This window comes from Vulpes lagopus, chromosome 10, assembly GCF_018345385.1.
Source record: "Vulpes lagopus strain Blue_001 chromosome 10, ASM1834538v1, whole genome shotgun sequence".
NCBI classification, from domain to species: Eukaryota; Metazoa; Chordata; class Mammalia; order Carnivora; family Canidae; genus Vulpes; species Vulpes lagopus.
Genome location: NC_054833.1, coordinates 19,346,212 through 19,364,899, shown reverse-complemented (window position 1 = coordinate 19,364,899; position 18,688 = coordinate 19,346,212). Strand labels below are relative to the sequence as shown.

Here is an 18,688-nt window from a genome sequence, read left to right as displayed (position 1 = left end):
CCGATGCCCCATCACACTCCTACATACTGCTGTGTATTTCCCCAAAACAAAGACAGTCTCCTATATAACCACAGTACGATCATCTCCAGCCGGAAATGGACTCTGATACAGCACCACCACCCAGACAAGAAACCCCATCCCAATTCCACCATGGGCTCCAACCATGTCACCTTTTCCTTTCTGGTTCAAAGCCCAATCTAGGATCATGCCTTATATTTAGTCGTCATCAATACGGAAGCCGCACAGCCTTTCCTTGCCTCCTCTGTCCTCAACAATCTTAAGAGCATGACCTTTCATTCTGTGGTTGACTCCAGTGGAGCCAGACCAATCTTTCTTCTTGGCCAACCTCAGGAGTGATGCCAGCTGTCCTGGAGCAGCACCTCTGGGGCACCCTGGGCCTCTACATCCTACTTGGGGTATTGTCCCTCTTGGTCCTCTGGTAGGGTGAGCCACCAGGTTTCTCCCACCCAAAATCTGCCCCCACTTTCAGTCTGTAGCTGATAGAGCTTTGTACAGAGATCCTCTCAGAGAATGCTTTGCTGTCCAATCACAAGATACTCGTACCTTTTCCCCATGCTCAGTTCACACCTCCTGCAGATTCCCTTTGAACGTTTCCAGCCCCATTTGACCTGCTGTGCACTTTACTGATGCTGCAAGAACGTGAAGCCCAGGACTTCCAGGGACTTGCATGCCAGTCCTGCCTTAAGGACTGAGCCTCAGTTCCCAGATCCATAAACTGGCCCTAAATGGGCACTAAGGAGTTCTAAGTTTCCTTCCAGCTTTCACATTGCACAATTTAAGTTCTAATTCTGCCTGGAGGCCCCTGTGTCTGCACTATAATCAGCTTTCTGGCACCAGCCCTTCACTTTATTAATGGAGTGGGGGTGGGTTGTTTGGGGAAAAGGTAGCTCCTAGATCCTTCAGTACAATGGGCAGAGGAAGGGAGCAGGAGATTTAGCCGTGGGTGGAGAATGGCCACATGAGCTCTGACCTCCTGTCTTGTCGAGTCCAATCTTTGGGGAGCGATTCTGACTCTTATACTATTGGCAGTTCACGATCGCATGAGAATGATCATACTTTTAACTGCAAGAGAGGAGGCCTTCATTTAGCTCCTCTCCTTGTCTGCTTGGTAAATTAAAACAGAATGAAAAAGAGAAAATAGATTAGCAGTTGTCCATTGATGCCCAGGGACAGGAAGGGGACAGCTAAAGGGAATAATGGTAGAATGATTTTCTTCTTAAATCATAAAAATGTTCTAAAATGGATTGCAATAATGGTTGAACAACTCCAAATATACGAAAAACTATTGATTTGTAGACTTTAAATAGGTGAATTCTGTGGCATGTAAATCATCTCAGTAAAGCTATTTCACACACATACACACACATACACTCTACACTCTGACAAACTCTCAGACACACACACACACACACACACACACACACACACACACACGCAGGTTGACAAGGAAGTACCATCAGAGAACTCTGCTCTCTGCGCTGATGGAAGACCTTGGAAGAGATCATCCAGATGTGGCCCCAGGAGAGGTCAGGTGAGATCAGAGAGGGGTTGGAGACAGGGAGAGCACTCAGGTGGTAGTGGTGGGATGCAGGGAGAGCTGGTGTAAAGACTAGAGGATGGGGGGAGGCCCATGAGCAAAGTATGTCAGGTGCCCCGCTGGGTAGATATGACTGTATTGGTAGGTTCCAGGGTCTTAACTGGTAGATCAGGAAAAAGATAACCTCACCCCAGATTAAGTTATGTAGGGATTTCTGGCAAGAAGAGGACCCAGGCTGCCCACAACCCCTCTGCCCTGCCGGCTCTGGAAGTAACCCCTGTATCCTCAGTCCCAGGTGACCTCAAGGCTTCAAGGAAGTAGAAAGTGGATCCTTCTCCAAAAAAAAAAAAAAAGATAGATAGATAGATAGATAGATAGATAGATAGATAGATAGATAGATAGACAGACCTTAGGTCGATTCTAAGGATAGTATAGTGAGGTTATTACAAAGAATCCAAAAACAATTTTATGTTTTGGGTGCAGCTGGATAGCTGAGTCAGTTGGTTGTCTACCATCGGCTCAGTTCATGATCTTGAGATCCTGGGATTGAGCCCCTCATCTGGCTCCTTGCTCAGCGGGGAGTCTGCTTCTCCTTCTGCCTCTGACCCTCTACCTACTTGTGCTTTCTCTCTCTCTCTCTCTCTCTCTCTCTCTCTCTCTCTTTCAAATAAATAATTTTTTAAATGATGTTTTGGATCTTAATCTGATAAATTCTCAGTTGTGTGAGGGTGACAGAGAACTTATGGCTACGCCTGACTTCTTCATCCATAATGGGCATAGAAGCTGTGCTTGCTTAGTGGGATTGTCATGGAGTTGAAAGAAGAAAATGAACATAAAACATTCAGTCGAATGCCTGATGCATAGCAAGTGCTCGGTAAATGTTCACTGTTGTCAGTCTTCATCTGTCTCTTATTAGGATTATGAACTCCCCATGCACATAAGGAAACCAAGAGCCTAAAAGTGGGGGCTGTGATCCGGGTCCGGACCCTGTTAGGTTGTGTTGTACAGGCTGTGCACTGGGAAAGCAAAATATTCACCCTGAGGCTAAGTCAGAATAAGCTCTTCCAAACTCAATGACAAAGATGCGGATGGGGGATTGCTGGAATCCCGACACAACCTGGCATGAGGGGAGTCAATCAGAGATATGAGGTCTCAGAGATTTTTCCAGGATTCTGCAAAAGAGACACTTGGATGGTGGCTCAACGGGGCCCTGGAGGTGGGGGTCCTTAATTAGGAACACGTGGGTGCCAGGCACAGAAGCCTTTCTTTGGTTTTCCATCCTCTACCCAGAAGCTGCTGCTGACTGATGGGGAATCAATGAGAACCATGTCATTGCAATCTGGAGCCCTCGCCTGATCCAGAAAGTCCACGAATAGAAGAAACCAAGATGCTTTGGCTTAGAAACAGCAAGCGAAAGCACTCCCTACAGAAATTACCTGGGGCCAGGCAGGGGGACGAGGAAGGAGCTTGAGGGTGACTCGGGGGCTGGGCCGAGAAGCAGGGTGCTCAGTGGGCCCTTCGCAGGTAGAGGGACAGGTGAGGCCAGACTCTGACTCTGAAATCTTTTCTGGAAATGAGGCACCTCCCTCCCTCTGAACTCATTTCCTTTCAGGCCATATTCCAGCCAGTATTTCTGTTGGAATAGGAGCCACCCCAGCACCCAAGGTGCCTCTGAGGGCTAAGTAGGACCAGTCCCTGGCTGGCAAGCTGCCAGGACCACTGAGGAGGTGGGCTCCCAGCCTCCAGGGAAACCTCTGTGCTGCCCTATCTCTAGGTGAGCCCAGGAATCCTGCGGAGGAGGAAAGGGGTTGCGGGGGGTGGGGACAGGAAAGTAGCTCAGCTCTGGTTGCACCGGGCACGCCCTCATCACCCATCACCGGCGTCATATCTTCTCCGGAGCCAGAAATCCACCCTCAGAGGTGCACACAAAGCTGGCATTTAGAGGAGCCGCGCACACACCTCAGAAAGCAAAATCCAACCCTCTGGTCTCAAAAGAACGAGGCTTTCCTTTCAAAACAGTGCAGCTCTGAACAGCTGTCTGGTACGTCTGTCTCTTTCAGCTCCGCCTTTCGCTGCTGCAAATGATGAGGCCTTTATGGGCAGCCCTGGGACCCCAGCAGAATGGTTCACAGGTGAGGGTTTAGAAAATCAACATCTCTGTCTTTCTGCAATCCCAGCCATTCTGATGCTCAGAAGTCAAAGGAGAAACACCCCAGACAGAAGAAAAAAAAGCTGCCTTTTCACACCAATATATATTGGGGGACTTTTGCAGCTTACTGACAAAGACCAGGCAAGGGACAGGCACCTCCCATCATGACGCCTGGGGCAGCTCTGCTGAATCAAGTAAACGCAGAAAACAACAGGGGAGGTTACCTGAGACCTGTGTTCATTGTTTCCACATCCTAAAAGCTGGGCTTTGCGGGGAGCAGCGGTTTGGAGTCCTTAGCCTGGGGGCAAATCCGCCCCAGAAGTCACTTATGGAAGGGAGACCCTGCAGTCAGTACTCCAAGCAGCGCAGAGCCTGGCTGTGAATGGGTCAGAGCCTCAGTTTCTTATTTCATAAAACGGGCGTTGGAAATTGTAGCTGCGTACAGTTATCACACAAGAAGTAGTAAAGACAGTGCTTAGATGGGGAAGGCCTCTGCGTCAAAGAGGACTACGTGGTCCATCTTTTGGAGTTTACAGATGGGGAAAGTGAAATGCAGAGAACTGGTTCAGAGTCTAGCCCAAAACTTAGAACAGCAGGCTTAGAGTTATTACTATTATTAATTATGATTATTAATCAATCAAAAGTCTCCTAGGTAGTGATTTTTTTTTTCTCAATTAATGCAGGGGTTGTGGCCAACGATGTGGGTCCTCGCCAGCTCGGGGACACATCCTCAGCCCCAGCAGGTGAGGAGCTGCTGAAGGAGACTGGAGGACTCTGTGGCCACACTGTAGATCTAGCCCTACTTGTCCCTGTCCTGGGCTTCCCGGGGTATTCTATCAGGGAAAAGCAAAGCATGCCACACCGAGCTCACTGCATTCCAGGACAGCCCTGTGGGGTAGTGGAAGGCTAGAAAAGCAGAGAGATTTTCCCAAGACTCCATGATGGTTGAATGAGTAGCTGGGTTGGGACCCAACCTCTTGTTTCCTGGCTCCAGGCCCAGAGTTCTTTCTCCTGGAGCACGAATCCTTGACTTACGTGCCACTGCCCCTAAAAGAGAAGGAAATGTGGGGGCAGTGTGAGCAGAAAGGTCCAGGAACAAAGTGGACTTGCCTGTCCTACAATTCAAGGAGAAAAATGTCTATTGGGCTGAGGGTCACTTGGGTGTACAAAGACTATTCTGAAAGGATTAAGTGATTTAAATATTAGAAGCATCCAGATTTAGCTAGCTGACACACAGTTGTGGGCTTACCCCACTTCTAAGGGGCACAGGTTTGCTGGGACATAAAGAATAAAAATGGGAAATGTGTATTCTTCTAGAATGTAGTGAACCATGCTTGTTCATCAGAAGTCCTGATCAATGAAATGATTCGCTCACCCACATAAGAGAGGGAATAGAAAACATTTAAGGAAATTTGGAATACTGAAATATTTATGTATTTGGAGAGAACTTTTTGAAGAAAAAAATTCTACACATCCCCTGAATTCCATGACAAGAACAAAAGTGACACTCTGTCACCTTTTAGCTCAGTAGATGGTTTCTGCTTTTGCTCCTTCCTTCCTCTCTTCCTCCCCTTTTTCCCTCCTTTCCTCCTTCCTCCCTTCCAAGGGTCATTAGTCAATCATTTATGGGCTCAACAAGTATTACAAATCTCCACTGACCACTGGGGGATTCAGTCGATGAGAAAGCAGAAGAGGTTGGCCCTCCTGGACCAGCCTTCTTACATTCTTGCCCCATTTTAGTTGAGTGCGCACAACACAGCAATCACTGGGGAGAAAAAAAAAGTCATTTCATAATACCTACAATTTTCCCCTCCAGGAGTATTCCCAATTTCACAGACCTTTCTTCATCAATACTCACAAATTCTGATTTCCCTCTTGGGGATACTAAGGCACAACAAAATCAAATAGAAATTAAGTGATCGAAGTCCCATCAGAGAGCAAGTCGGTGGCAGAAGTAATTACAACAACAGCTACAACCACAAACATGGTAAAAAGAACCCAAGTTCAATCCAGAAATGGAACTCAAATCAGTGTTTAAGAAAGCAAACACTAAAGAATCCAGTCTATTCCCATCCTACGAGACTACCCCTTATCTCCAGCAAAATGTTGTCTCACATATTAGTCATAAACTTTTGTGGAAACCCCATCAGTAAAATGAACATTCTAACTCCGGGGAAATGTTTTAAGACACTACACTGACGTGTGTTTGTTGGTTTTCCTAGGTTAGATTCTAACTTAACTGTAAGACCAGTCGTGAAAATGGGACTCCTCCCATCCTCCCTGTAGTCTTGGATCATGAGAAACCTTGGTTCTTAAAACACTAATGGGTCAGAGGGCAATCATGTTTTTTGCACCATGTCGTATGGTACCGTGGAAGGCAAGCTGTCTCGGGAATAAGAAAAGTTCAAAGGGATTCAGTTGGAAGTTGCTCCCCAGGGACTATTACTTTCAAGATCATACAACCCCAGAAGGGCATTCGTTTGTGACACTAGCCCAGATCCCCACCTGCACTTTTCTATTGCTTCAGAGTAGTTGAGAGAGCCACACGGCCTACCTCCCCTGCGAACACAGAGACCGAGCGGGGTGGAAATTTTTCTCATTGCTTTATGGAGTCATTCGGCTGTCACCTACAGCCCTAATGGAATGCAAAAATAATGTGAGCGTGGAAAGACATAGAGGCCCATGGGCAAGCATTCCCTGGTCAGTACTAACACCCCTTTTGAGTTGTTTACCGTGCACGTTGCTTTATGGAAACCTGATTAACTCTGCTTGATTCATCGCTTTCTAGACTTATTTGGTCATGGAAATCTTTTTCCTCTAAAATCACATTAACGTCTCTTGGACTCAGTGAAACACTGTCTAGGAAAATCCTGACTGAGTCCAAGCTTCACACTCTCGCTCTCCCTCCCTCACTCTGTGCCAGGATCTCAAGAAAATATGCCTAGCTCCCCACACGTGCATGATGTTAACTGAGTGAATGAATGCATTGACAAATCATGAGCAAGTGGCTCCGTGGGTTTAACCGTATGGTCTCACACACTCCAGGGAACACCTTGGCAGCAGTGAGCCTGGCTCTCCCCACCTATTCTCTCTGCGTCCCTGCAGAGAAGCTGTATGAGGGGTCAGGAAAGGGCCCCCAGAAACATAGGCCCACAGTGCCGCAGCCACCTCTGCACTAAGCCAGCCTAAAGGCAGAGCTGCCTGTACCTGAACTCTGGGCAGGGCGGAGGAAGTGCTGGGGCCCGGGCTTTAGACTTTGACAGTGACAGGGAGCTAAAGGCCTGACAAGCTTGACAGTCTGGTTGGGTCCCATCACCTATCCAAAAAACGGATCTGATGTTTGTTTAGCATGAAAAAAAAAAGAAATGGTTGTGCTCCATAGCCACAATCCATATTCAAAACCTCTGGGGCAGCTGTGTTACAGAATTAAGAATTTTTCAGATTTTTAGAAAAATAATGGGATACAGATACCATATTTCATATTAATACCACTCACGAGGACATAGAGCACTGTCCCATAGGCAATGTTACTATGTCTCCAATGAAACATGGAGATTTATCTTGCCATAATAGGCAAGATAAATATAACTTATTAATTAGTTTCAAGTCCGTTCAGGTCAGATTTTGCTGGCAGATGGTATCAGGGATAACAAAATGCTTTGGGTTCTCATAGCCTTCCGGATTTTAGGATAGTAGATAAGAGATGGGAGCCTTTAACGTGCTTCTCACCAGAAGGACACTTGCCACAAAGTGCAAAAGGTGGACAGTGAGTCTGTGCAATGAATCCAAGGACTTCCCTTTGTAGAAAAATCAGACCTCTAGTGCATCACAAAATCCTCCCCAACATTCCATTTCTGATCAACATGCTTTGGACTTTGCTTTAATGTTGCTTGCTTTGATTTGGAATCTACTCTAGAGGGAATCTATCTATGTTTGCCCTTAAAGGATTCACAAAGACTTTAGGCTATGTCAACTATAATAAGCAGGGGCCTGAGAAAGAGGGAGTTTCCAAGGCAAAGGGTTGAAGACCAATAGTTTAATGAATCATCAGTAAATGTCTAAAGTCACCACAGCACCCACCATTTGGCGTGAAAGTAATCACGTGGCTTTTAATGTGCCTGGTGGCAGTAACTCAGTGATGGGTTTCTCTCCTCCTGTGAGTGGCGAATTCAGAGATCAGTCTTTGTGACTTCTGGCTTTATGGCCCCAGATTCTGACCTAGAACTGATGGTTAAATGCAGACTATCTCCTGTTGTGATTTTTAAAGGGCCTCCAATTTTCCTAAGGGTTCCAACAAAATCGTCACAACACAATCGATTATTATTTGCCTTAATAAATAAAAGATGCATGCTAGCCAACATGAGGTCCTTATCCATGTTCCTAATCAGTGACAAGTGTCCCAGCTTCAAAATGGTTGTAAATATCCAATATAGTGTTCCAATCTCCTTTGGAATATAATACCAGAGGAGCCTGCCTATAGGGTGGCTATAATATATTCACTGCTGTTCAGACAACGCGCAAGGAGGCTATAATATAGTTCAGGCAAAGTTGAAACACCAAGATTGTATTTTCTCTGCCTCAGGCTATAGGTCCACGTACAAAGAGAAGAGATTTTGCAAAGTCGAAGTGCAATAAAGGCTCTCAAATAATATTTACTTTATGCCTTGACTTCAGACAAGATGACACCCAACCGCTCAGGCCTATCATGTTTAGTTCTGTTTTGTTTTCAGAGATCTCCCAACAGAAGAACTCACCCTGGCCAATAATCCATCCTGGGTTTAAAGTTTGTGCCAATTCAGCCCAAAGTTCCCAGATAATAGGCTAATTATGGTGTGTCACTGGAGGCCTAGCCTCACTGAGCCTCTGAGCCTTAATAACCTCAAGAAGGGACTTTCCTAAATCTCCTATCCAGCGGGGGATTTAGGACATTGAGTTCTTCTCGATTAATCTAATTCCTGGAAACGCTGAGGGTGTCAATAATGGTTGTGCGTGTTTCTCTACAGGTCTTCAGAGGTGAGAACCTTTGAGGCAGCCAAGTGGCTACAGGACTTGACGCCAATAGTGAAGGCCACCTGCCTCCAGCTGTCCTAGCAGCAGAGAGGTGGCAGCAAGGGCAATCCAAGGACCATAAGCAGACAAATGACATGCCGCCCCCTGGGCAGCCAGAGCTTGCTCAGAACCCAAGGGGAAGGGAAATTAAAGCAGAACAACTCAATGGCCAGAGACCCTATGGTTGATGCCTAGCTCTCTGAGTAGGGAGAGACATCCCTACTCTGGGGAGGGGGGGGACGGGGTGGGGGTGTGACACAATGGGAAGTGCATACACAAAGGACATAGGAATGTATGTCGCATGAGCCTGGGGCAAGAGCCCCAAAGAGAAGGCAACCCTTCCGGTCATTCTATAGGCAACCTACACAAAACCTTAGAATAGTGCCTGGCACACAGTTACGTGCTCAATAATAAAAGTGTTCTCTTGGTTTCCAGGCCTGTCTCTTCCCTGTCTTGACTTCTCTCTCAGTTCATCCCCTTAGTTCATCTATTTTTCCTTAGGAATCCTTAAGTCAGGATTTTGTTGCAAAAGAATTAGTTTTAAAATAATTGACAATTAAAAAAAAAAAGATCGAATCCTTATTTATTTATTTATTTATTTTTAAAGATTTTATTTATTTATTCATGAGAGACACAGAGAGAGAGGCAGAGACACGGGCAGAGGGAGAAGCAGGCTCCATGCAGGGAGCCCGATGTGGGACTCGATCCTGGGACTCCGGGACCAACACCCTGGGCCAAAGGCAGAGGCTCAACCACTGAGCCACCCAGGAATCCCCGAATCCTCATTTATATACCATTCTCAAAATAACAAAATTAGAGAGCCAGAGAACAGATTAGTGGTTACCAGGGGCTAGGGATGATGGAGACATCCTTGTGGATGGGTCAGTTCTGTATCTTAATTGTGGTGGTGGTTACGGAATCTGCCACTGGTTTAATGTGATAAGACTACATACAGGTACACACACACACACACACACACACACATGACTGTATGTAAAACTGGGGAGATCTGATGAGCTGGGTGGGTTGCACCAATGTCCTGGCTTTGTACTATATCTAGTTCTGCAAGATATTACCATTGGGCAAAACTGGAGGTACATGGGACCTCCTTGTACGTTGGTTTTGCAACTTTCTGTAAATCCACAATTATTTCATAATCAAGAAATTTTTAGGGGATCCCTGGGTGGCTCAGCGGTTTGGCACCTCCCTTTGGCCCAGGGCACGATCCTGGAGTCCCGGAATCGAGTTCCGCATCCGGCTCCCTGCGTGGAGCCTGCTTCTCCCTCTGCCTGTGTCTCTGCCTCTCTCTCTCTCTCTCTCTCTCTCTATGTCTATCGTGAATAAATAAATAAATAAATAAATAAATAAATAAATAAATAAATTCTTAATAAAAAAAGAAAATTTTATAAATAACTGAATCCACATGAATGAATTATATGCAATTTGCTAAACTGTTAGGGCAAGCATAAGTAGATAGATGATGTATAGACAAACTCCAAATAACGTGCGCTGTCTTGTTCTGATATTAGCTTTCTAAATATCTCTCGCTAAGAGATTGGGAAAACCCTTATCCAGAGCCATCCCTTTGCTAAACACTCTGCATATTGCAGTCCCCGTGAACTGCACTGAACCACATTCTGAAGTCGCGCAGCGTCCAACCTGCGCGGTAATACGCAGCACCTGCTTTTAGCCAACTACTGCCACGGGATGTCTCTCAGTGGCTGATTCTTTTCTTTCATCATCCTGGTTCCACAATCTCTTTCTGTATCTCAAACTGCTCCACCTTCCAAGTCTGTCTGGATCGGGAAAAATCACATTTCTGTATCAGCATTGATATTCCGATTACTCGGGCCTCTCAGTTTCTCAGTCTACTTGCTCAAACTTCAGGCGTGCGTGAAAGCAGAGTTTTTACTCATTTGTTCAGAGCTCTCTGTTGGGTACTTGCTATGAACTATAAAGATTAATTTCTGTGCCGTTATTCCAACCGTGGTGGAGCATAAGCACTAGATACCCATGCGGTGCTCTAGTTTTAGGCACTTCATGCTCTTTTACTGGTCGCTCTGCAAAGTGCTTTCTACCTAGAAACGGCTCCTCTCTGTAGCGCTGGCATAGATCTAATTACCTAACTTGTTGGCAGAAAGCGAGCTCCCAGTGTGAAAGCTCCTTGAAACAAGACTCCCCATTATGTAGAAGGGGATTTTGTATTTCTTTACGAGGTGGCCGATCAACTGTGGCTGGTCCTGGGCTTTTATTGTTCATCCATTTCAACCTATCGATGTGTGATTCATTCGTGATTACGCTGTTCACAGCCAGGCCGGTTCCAGGACCAGCCTGGTGCAGACTCAGGGAGGGGGAACAGGTGGAGACAGGGAGTAATGTGCCAGGGCGAAGGGGTGGTTGCAGGGGTGAGGTGGGGCTCCCCTTTGTCCAGAGGGGTGGGGCAGAGAGAGAGCTCCCCCCTCCCAGGGCATGGAACCCACACCCAGCACAGGCCCTTTCCTGATGTGCTCCTCCCACCCCCCCACCCCGCTTCCCATCAGGCACAGGTGCAAGGGATCCACAAAGGCTGCTGCTTCCTGAGCAGCGAGTTGGGACAAAGCCAACAGGTGATCTCAGGGGTTGGCACCTTCCCTGTGGCTCCTGAAAGGAGACTAGCCACGAAGGCTTGATAAAGGTTCAGAGATGAGCTAAGAAGGAGCCAGGTGGGGCTGACCGTCCAGCTCCAGGATCCCAAACATTTGCCTGGAGCAACTTTCATCTAAATGCACACCCATTCACTCATGCACGCACGCAGCACACTCACAGCCACACACACTTGGGATTACCGATCACCACCTCCCGCCCCCACACACCAGCCCTAATCCCTGGGGGGCCTGAGCCAGGAAAGAGACAGCATCGCAGAGGAGCTAAAATAATCACCTTTTCTAGGCCTTTAGGGAAGAACCTAAAAGGGGAAGGGAGAACTGAAAAATATTTTGCCTAGGGGCGCTTGGGTGGCTCAGTCGGTTAAGGCTCAGCCTTCAGCTCCGGTCAGGATCCCGGGGTCCTGGGGTGGAGCTCCCCAGAGGGCTCCCCGCTCAGTGGGGAGCCTGCTTCTCCCTCTCCCTCTGCTGCTCCCCTGGCTTGTGCTCTCTCTGTCAAATAAATAAATAAATACATTCTTCAAAAAAAAAAAAAAAGATTTTGCCTAAACTCCACTGACCTTGCCAGTAAGTAAAAAGTTGCATCATCTTTAAAGAAGAAGGCGAGGAGGAGGAGGAGAACTCTGATGCTTCACCATCAGACAAGTTTGAATCCCAGCTACGTCACTTCCTAGCTGTGTGACCGTGGGCAAGTGTCTTCACCCTTCTGCGCCTCACCCTACTGGTTTGTAACTGAAGAAGAAGATGATGATGATGATGATGATGATACAACCTCATAGGAACTGGGGAGGCTTGAACGGAGTCACGTGTGGGAAATCACAGAGCAATGCCTGGGCTCCCACAGAGATTCCGTTTTCTCTGCCTGTGTCTGCCCCCCGCCCTTGTGTTTCTTCAAGGTTCCTCCCATGACCCAGAGCACGGCTCTGGATTTAACTCCTTGCTCCCGAGATCCTTGCTTGGATCATCATCCTGGTTCCACAATCTCTTTCTGTATCTCAAACTGCTCACGCACGCCTGAAGTTTGAGCAAGTAGACTGAGAAACTGAGCTGGTCTTCCCAAACCTGGGTTTCCCGTGACCATGAGTCCTACCGCCTGCCTCCCAGACCTCCAGGACTCCAGGATAGAGGGACTGCCCTGCATTTCCTGAGGACGGACCCGCCGACGGAGGCGGCCCACTCAGCGCCCCCTTGCCCCCAGCAGAGTCCCCAGTTTTGCTGCCACTCTTCTGCTGTCCACCCCACATTAGGCTAATGACAGGAGAGGCCACGCGAGGGGCAGTCGCTGCCTGCCTAGCAGTGTCACCCTCAAGACCCTGCAGCCTCGCCCCTGCCCTCCCCCTCCAGAGTCCCCTCTGCCTTTCCCAAGAAAACAGGTGTCACTGCGAAGAGCAAAAACAAGAGATGCACCGTGGGGAAGAACGAGGAAGAGACAAGAGCTCTCAGTGGGGCGACCACCTGGTCCAGCTGCCCGACGCTATGGGGTTTCCCAGGACAGAGCACTTTCCCCCACTGAGACTGGGGAGTGTCCTGGGCACACCGACAGCTGAGCCATCCAGAGTGCCCAGGATTCCCAGAAAATGACCCTCGCACCTGTCACAGTGGCTCAGAAGCCGAAGTGACAATGTGAGGAAGGTACTTAACTTCTCCGAGCCTCAGTTTACCCATCCGTGAAATGGGAGTTAGCGATGGCCACCTCTTCTGATGCTGTTATTGGGAAGGAAAGGGAGTGTGTGAGTCCAGCTCCTTGGGCACTGTGTGTGGCAGGATGAGCCCCCACACGACCGGCCGGGGACACAGCCTTGTCCCCCCGCCAGCTGCTGCCCCTGGCTGCTGACTTACTCTCCCCAAATCTCAACAGCCTTGCCCGTCAAGTGGATGGAGTTCGGTGGCATCAGTTTACATAAACTACGTAAACCAGCCTTCCAGTTCCAGGCCTTCGGGAGACTCAGATCCCTCCCTCTGTGACAGTCACCTTTTCCCAGTCTTTAGGGAAGAAGAAAAAGAGGAAGGGAGAGAGCTGGCTAAAGAAGAAGACCTTGCCTGGACTCCGCTGCCCAGGCCTTGCGGGTAAAGAAAAGGCTGCCTAATTCTTTTAAAAAAGGAAGAAATTAAAACTTGACTCAGACTAGCTGGAAAACCCCAGTCCCTCCTGTCCTTTACCACCAGACGAGGAAGTCTCGGCCACACAATGGGGGAAAGGATTTTTGGAGGGAGGGGCAGGCGAAGGAGAGAGGGCAACAGAGGTGCGCCAGCTCCCCGGCACTCGTGACACCCCCTGGCCTGGAGGAACAGACGGGTCTGGGGGGTAGGATGACCGGGAGGCAGCCAGGCCCTGCCTGGATCTGCAAAGGGCACGCGGCCCAGGCATCTCTGTTAGAGCGTCCGGCCCCGGTCCACATGTTGCGACCTCTGAGCGCCAGCTGCGAACTCCATGGCAGGCCTGGATCTGGGGGTCCGGGGGTTCGGGGCCCGCGGCCGAGGGCGGCGCTCTCTTTGCCCCTTCAGGCCTGCGTTGTCTGGCCCCGCGAAGGAGGGACCGCTCTGGCAATGGTCTCTAAGGTGAAGGTCAGCAGCTCCAATGTTGCTATTTTTTAACATTTATTAAATGCCAATGGCATGCGGAGCTCAGGAGAAAGCAGAGGTAGCCGGGCTGGGCGGGCACACACCCGGGGCGAGATAAACCCACGCGCTGCATTCCAGAGCCCTGAGGAAAGATGCCCCTCGCGGCCCAAAGCAGGGGGCAGCTCGGCCACACTGTCACCGTCCGGGGCCTCAGAGCCCAGGGACTTACCGGCTGCCACTGTAAGGCTCTGCGGCCACTTCCCAGTGCCCCCCACCCCCCACTCCAGGCACTGAATCAGGGAAACACAGCTGGAGGCCAGGAGTTACCCTAACCTGGAGCTCGCCCAGGGCCGAGGGGGTGAGGATGCAGTTCGACCCAGAAGGAAGAACCCATCACTTCTGGAAGGGGTCAGCAGAGCTGGGGGTGCAGGGACCGGGCCTGAGGCATGAAATCCATGGCCTCCACTGCCTTTAACCCTCCAGCTCACCCCTGCCCCCCCCACCCCCCGTTCCAGCGGCACTGGCCCTCCTGGGGCGGTAGGGAAGCACACAGGTGGGGGGCTGCGGCGGGATGAGCGGGGGCCCCTGAGCTCCCTGGTGTGCGCAGTAACAGCTCCCGGAGGAGGCTGGTTCAAACCCCAGCTCAACCCTGACTTGGGACAAGTCATTTCTCCCCTGGGCTTTAGTTCTTCTTCTGAAAAAGGAAGGGCCGGTGTGTGCTGGGTTTAGAGGGTCGGCGAGCTCTAGACTTCACTGGGCGGGGGGAGGGGGGTCTTGGTACGCATGCACACTCAATGAGCGGTCGCCCCCTTTCTGGCAGGAGAGGCAGGTGGAAGATAAGGGTGTTGGGAGGACCGCCTGGAAGATTCCACAGTGAGAAATGCTCTTCCAGGTCTCCCCGTCGCATCATTTCCTTGGGTGGCCTTGACGGATTCCCTGGGTCTGGCACCCGAGGTCCCCGCACCCCCTCCACCAGATCCTCTGGGTCTGGCCCCTAAGATACCCAAGGAAGGTCCTTGCTCACCTTCCAGGGCATCGGGGCAGCCAGGGGCCATGGTGCCCCTGGTGCCTTCAAGGCAGCGCCCGGCGCCCCTTCCCCGGGTGGCACAGCCGCCAGCAGGCCGGCTCGCAGCTGCTCCTAAGCCCGGGAGCTCCTTGAGTTACAGCACGGAGGGGACATGGAAATTGAAACAGGAGAAGCCACAAGCAGGGGCCAGAGGGCTCCCGGGGCAGCTATGGAAAGACAACCCCGCCGGAGCGACCACATTATTTATTGGTTCTCTGGGGGAGACATATATGGTTAGGAAAAGAACATCTTCACATCACAAGACACGGTCCCGCTGCTCCGAGGCCGCCGGGGCGCCCCCAACCTCCCTCCAGGACAACCCAGGACAAGGGCCAGGCGCTGGAAGCGGAGACCCGGGGCGCGTGGGCATCACAGTGACCCCCACCCAGCCACCCCCCCACTGGCGCCTCCCAGGGTGCAGGCTTCGGAGAAACAGCCTTCCGTCTCATGGCCACGGAGGGAGAACCCCATCACTGACGGGGAGGGTCTTCTGGGGGCCACCCAGCCCGCCTCCCGCACCCCAGTCACCCCCCGGCTGAGCCGGAGCCCAGGGGCAACTAGGCCGCAGCGAGCATCCCGAGCATCCCGGGGGAGCCCCGAGCCGCTCCACGTCTGCCGAGGGAAGGGATTAGGGATATTTTGAGAAATAAAGGGAATCAGCCCCCCAAAAAAGCCCAAAGCATTCCCACTAGTCCGCAAAATAGCACCCTGGGCTGTGGGGAGGAGAAGGGCTGGGCGGGGTGGGGGGGAGCCGTACCAGGCGGGGCGGAGGAGGCCGGCCAGTTGGAAATGATGTCATGTGGCCGCAGCTAAAAAAACCCTGGCTGTTGAGTGCTGGGGCGAGCGTGCCATGCCAGTAGCTGGGCTGGGGAGTGGGTTTCACCAGGTTGGATCAAGTGGCTGCTTTCCTGGAAACCGGGCTTCTGGTTGCTAGGGCTGATAAGGCGGGCGAAATGCTACCCCCGGCGTTCATGGGAAAACATTTTGACATTGAAGAAGAGCTGGGACATGTTCACCGTTGAGAAAAAACAGCAGCCCTGGCTTAGCGGCTGCAGCTTCCAGGCCCGCAGGGACTCGGATTACTGACTGGGGGGGGCAGCAGGCCAGGGAATCAGATGGTGGCGGTCCCAGGCTGCGGGGGGACATCCCCAAAGGACAGGCCGCCTATCGCGGCTCTGCTGCACCCTGTCTCCTCCCAGCGTCCCCAGGGGGATCGGGCCTCCCCCCTGGGTGGCCATGGGCCCTTGCATCACACATGTGCAGCCAGCTACCCCGGGACGTGGCCAGGCCCCAGGCCGGGCATTTGCTGACACAGCAGCACCTCAAGGCTGCTGCTGACGGGGGGGAAGGACAGCGCAGGGCCATCGGGGGTGATCCACAGCGGGGGCACGGGAAGCCCCTAACCCGGGCACAGTCTGCTCCCGCAGGTACGGCCAGAAGGCCAGCGGCCTTGGGGCCTCGCTGTTGGCAGTGCCGTGCTGAGGGTAGGGGCCGTGCCCGCAAAGGAAAACAGCTTTGGTGATTCTGGAAATAAAATCCTTTGGCGAAGAGCCAGGGCCAGCCTGACTTACCCTGATTTCTGCCCTGTAACAGTGTTGTAACTGGGTGCCTTGAGGTTTCCATTTTAATCCACGTGGAGTACAACCCCTCTCACATGCAAAGCTCGGGCCCCTTGCTGGAAGATCCAGATGCCCACCATGTCTCTGCCTGCCCCCAAAACAGCTCTGAATCCCCCCCCTCCCCCCGCACACAACTGATTTTAGTTTTTCTCTGATGCCGCCTGTTGTGATCCGTGAGCTCCCAGCAGAGGATGAGAGAGAGCACGAACCAAGGTAGAAGACCCAGAGGCCCCGGGTGTGGAGTGCTCACCCTTTCCTTCTACCTGGCACCCCAGGCCTCCACCATCCGGCCTTTCCTTATCCCAGGAAGCCCTGACGCCCAGCTCCTTCGCCCTCAGCACATACTTCTGTTCTAACGTTGGAAGTGGAAGCTGGTGGGCCCCCACCACTTACTTCTCTGTGATTCTCTATCACTGCCATATCACCTTGTGTACTGAGTGGGTTCCAGAGAGGCATGGAATGATGGAGGGAGAAGAGAGGTGGCAAAGGAGAGAGAGTCTAAAACCAGAAACCCAGGGTGAGACCAGACAGGAAAATGGGGACATGGAGGTGAGGCCAGAAGGAGCACACTATGCAAAATGCAAAGTCAGATCAATCCAGATCATAAAAAAGGATTTAAAAGAAAGCAAAAAAGGATTGGAAAAATGGAGGGGGGATCCCAGGGTGGCTCAGTGGTTTAGCGCCTGCCTTCGGCTCAGGGCCTGATCCTGAAGTCCTGGGATCGAGTCCTGCATCAGGCTTCCTGCGAAGAGCCTGCTTCTCCCTCTGCCTGTGTCTCTGCCTCTCTCTCTCTCTCATGAATAAATAAATAAAATCTTTTAAAAAAGGGAGAGAAAAAAATATGACCAGTTAGAAACAGGGCTATAGATTTATAATACACACAGATGACATATACATACACATAGACACTGTATATATATAAGTACTGATGTATATAAAAATGAGCAAAGGAAGTAAAAAACAAGAACGAAACTTTTAGTTATAGCAGTAATTTTTATTACAGAAAAGTGATACGAATAGACAACTTTATAAAGTTAAAGTATTCTAAATGGCAGACAACAATCATAAACATGGTTGTGTTAACAGTATTGAGCAATAATCACACTTTTTGTCAAATATTTTCTATAGCACTAAAATATTGATATTATTGTATTTATGAGTTTTATACACTTGGCTCCGTATTAATTTGCTAGAAACATTATGATACTTAAAAACAGAACATTTTAAAGAAATTATTTTAATATTTCTCCTCTTTAATATTCATCTACCATAAAAAGTTTTGTAATTGATATAGCCCTTATGAGAGCAATGTGATTGAATAATCTTAATTATTTTTGAAACCGTGGTTTAACATTTTATGATATAGTGATTTGAAGGTCTTTTTTTAAGATTTATTTATTTATTTTAGCAAAGGGAGGGGCAGAGGAAGAGAGACACTCTAAAGCAGACTCCCCACTGAGCAAGAGCCTGACTGGGCTGGATCTCACAACACTGAGATCATGACCTAAGCCGAAATCAAGAGTCGGATGCTTAACCTACTGAGCCACCCACATGCCCCAAAGGTCTTATTTTGATACTTGATTTTAATGATTTTATAATTTCAATGTCATATACACATAAAAAAATATGCCTTACAAGGTATGTACGTCCAAACGGGGTCTTGGTATTCATTTTAAATCCTATCTATCACCTAGCAAAGCTTCTATTGAAATCTGGCTGGCCAGGATCAGTCTTCCCTAATGTCGATTGGCTGTTATTAGAAATTAGTCAGAAGTTGTTATACTTTTGTACTCTCACGAAATGGCTTCAAAGGCCATTGAAATTTCTCATTTGAAACAGAGACAGAATAGAAAGTCTTTCTCTGTGTTTTTAAAAAATGCAGGTATGAGGTTTTTTATCTTAACACCTGCCATTTTCAGCTGATAGGAGGGAGGGCAGGAGGGAGAAAGAAAGAAGAAAGAAAGAAAGAGAGAAAGAAAGAAAGAAAGAAAGAAAGAAAGAAAGAAAGAAAGAAAGAAAAGAAGAAAGAAAGAAAGAAAGAAA

At 49.6% G+C, this 18,688-nt stretch overlaps 1 long non-coding RNA gene across 2 annotated transcripts; it reads left to right on the top strand.

Moving 5' to 3' along the window:
- The first annotated feature begins 1,152 nt into the window (after nt 1–1,152).
- LOC121500281 lies at nt 1,153–5,519 on the top strand. Of its 2 annotated transcripts, none has more exons than XR_005990355.1 (3): nt 1,153–1,552; nt 3,619–3,690; nt 4,391–5,519. It is a non-coding gene; the product is annotated as an uncharacterized LOC121500281 (long non-coding RNA). The 2 variants fall into 2 exon arrangements; XR_005990354.1 differs by having other exon boundaries at nt 2,849–3,690.
- The last annotated feature ends 13,169 nt before the right edge of the window (nt 5,520–18,688 follow it).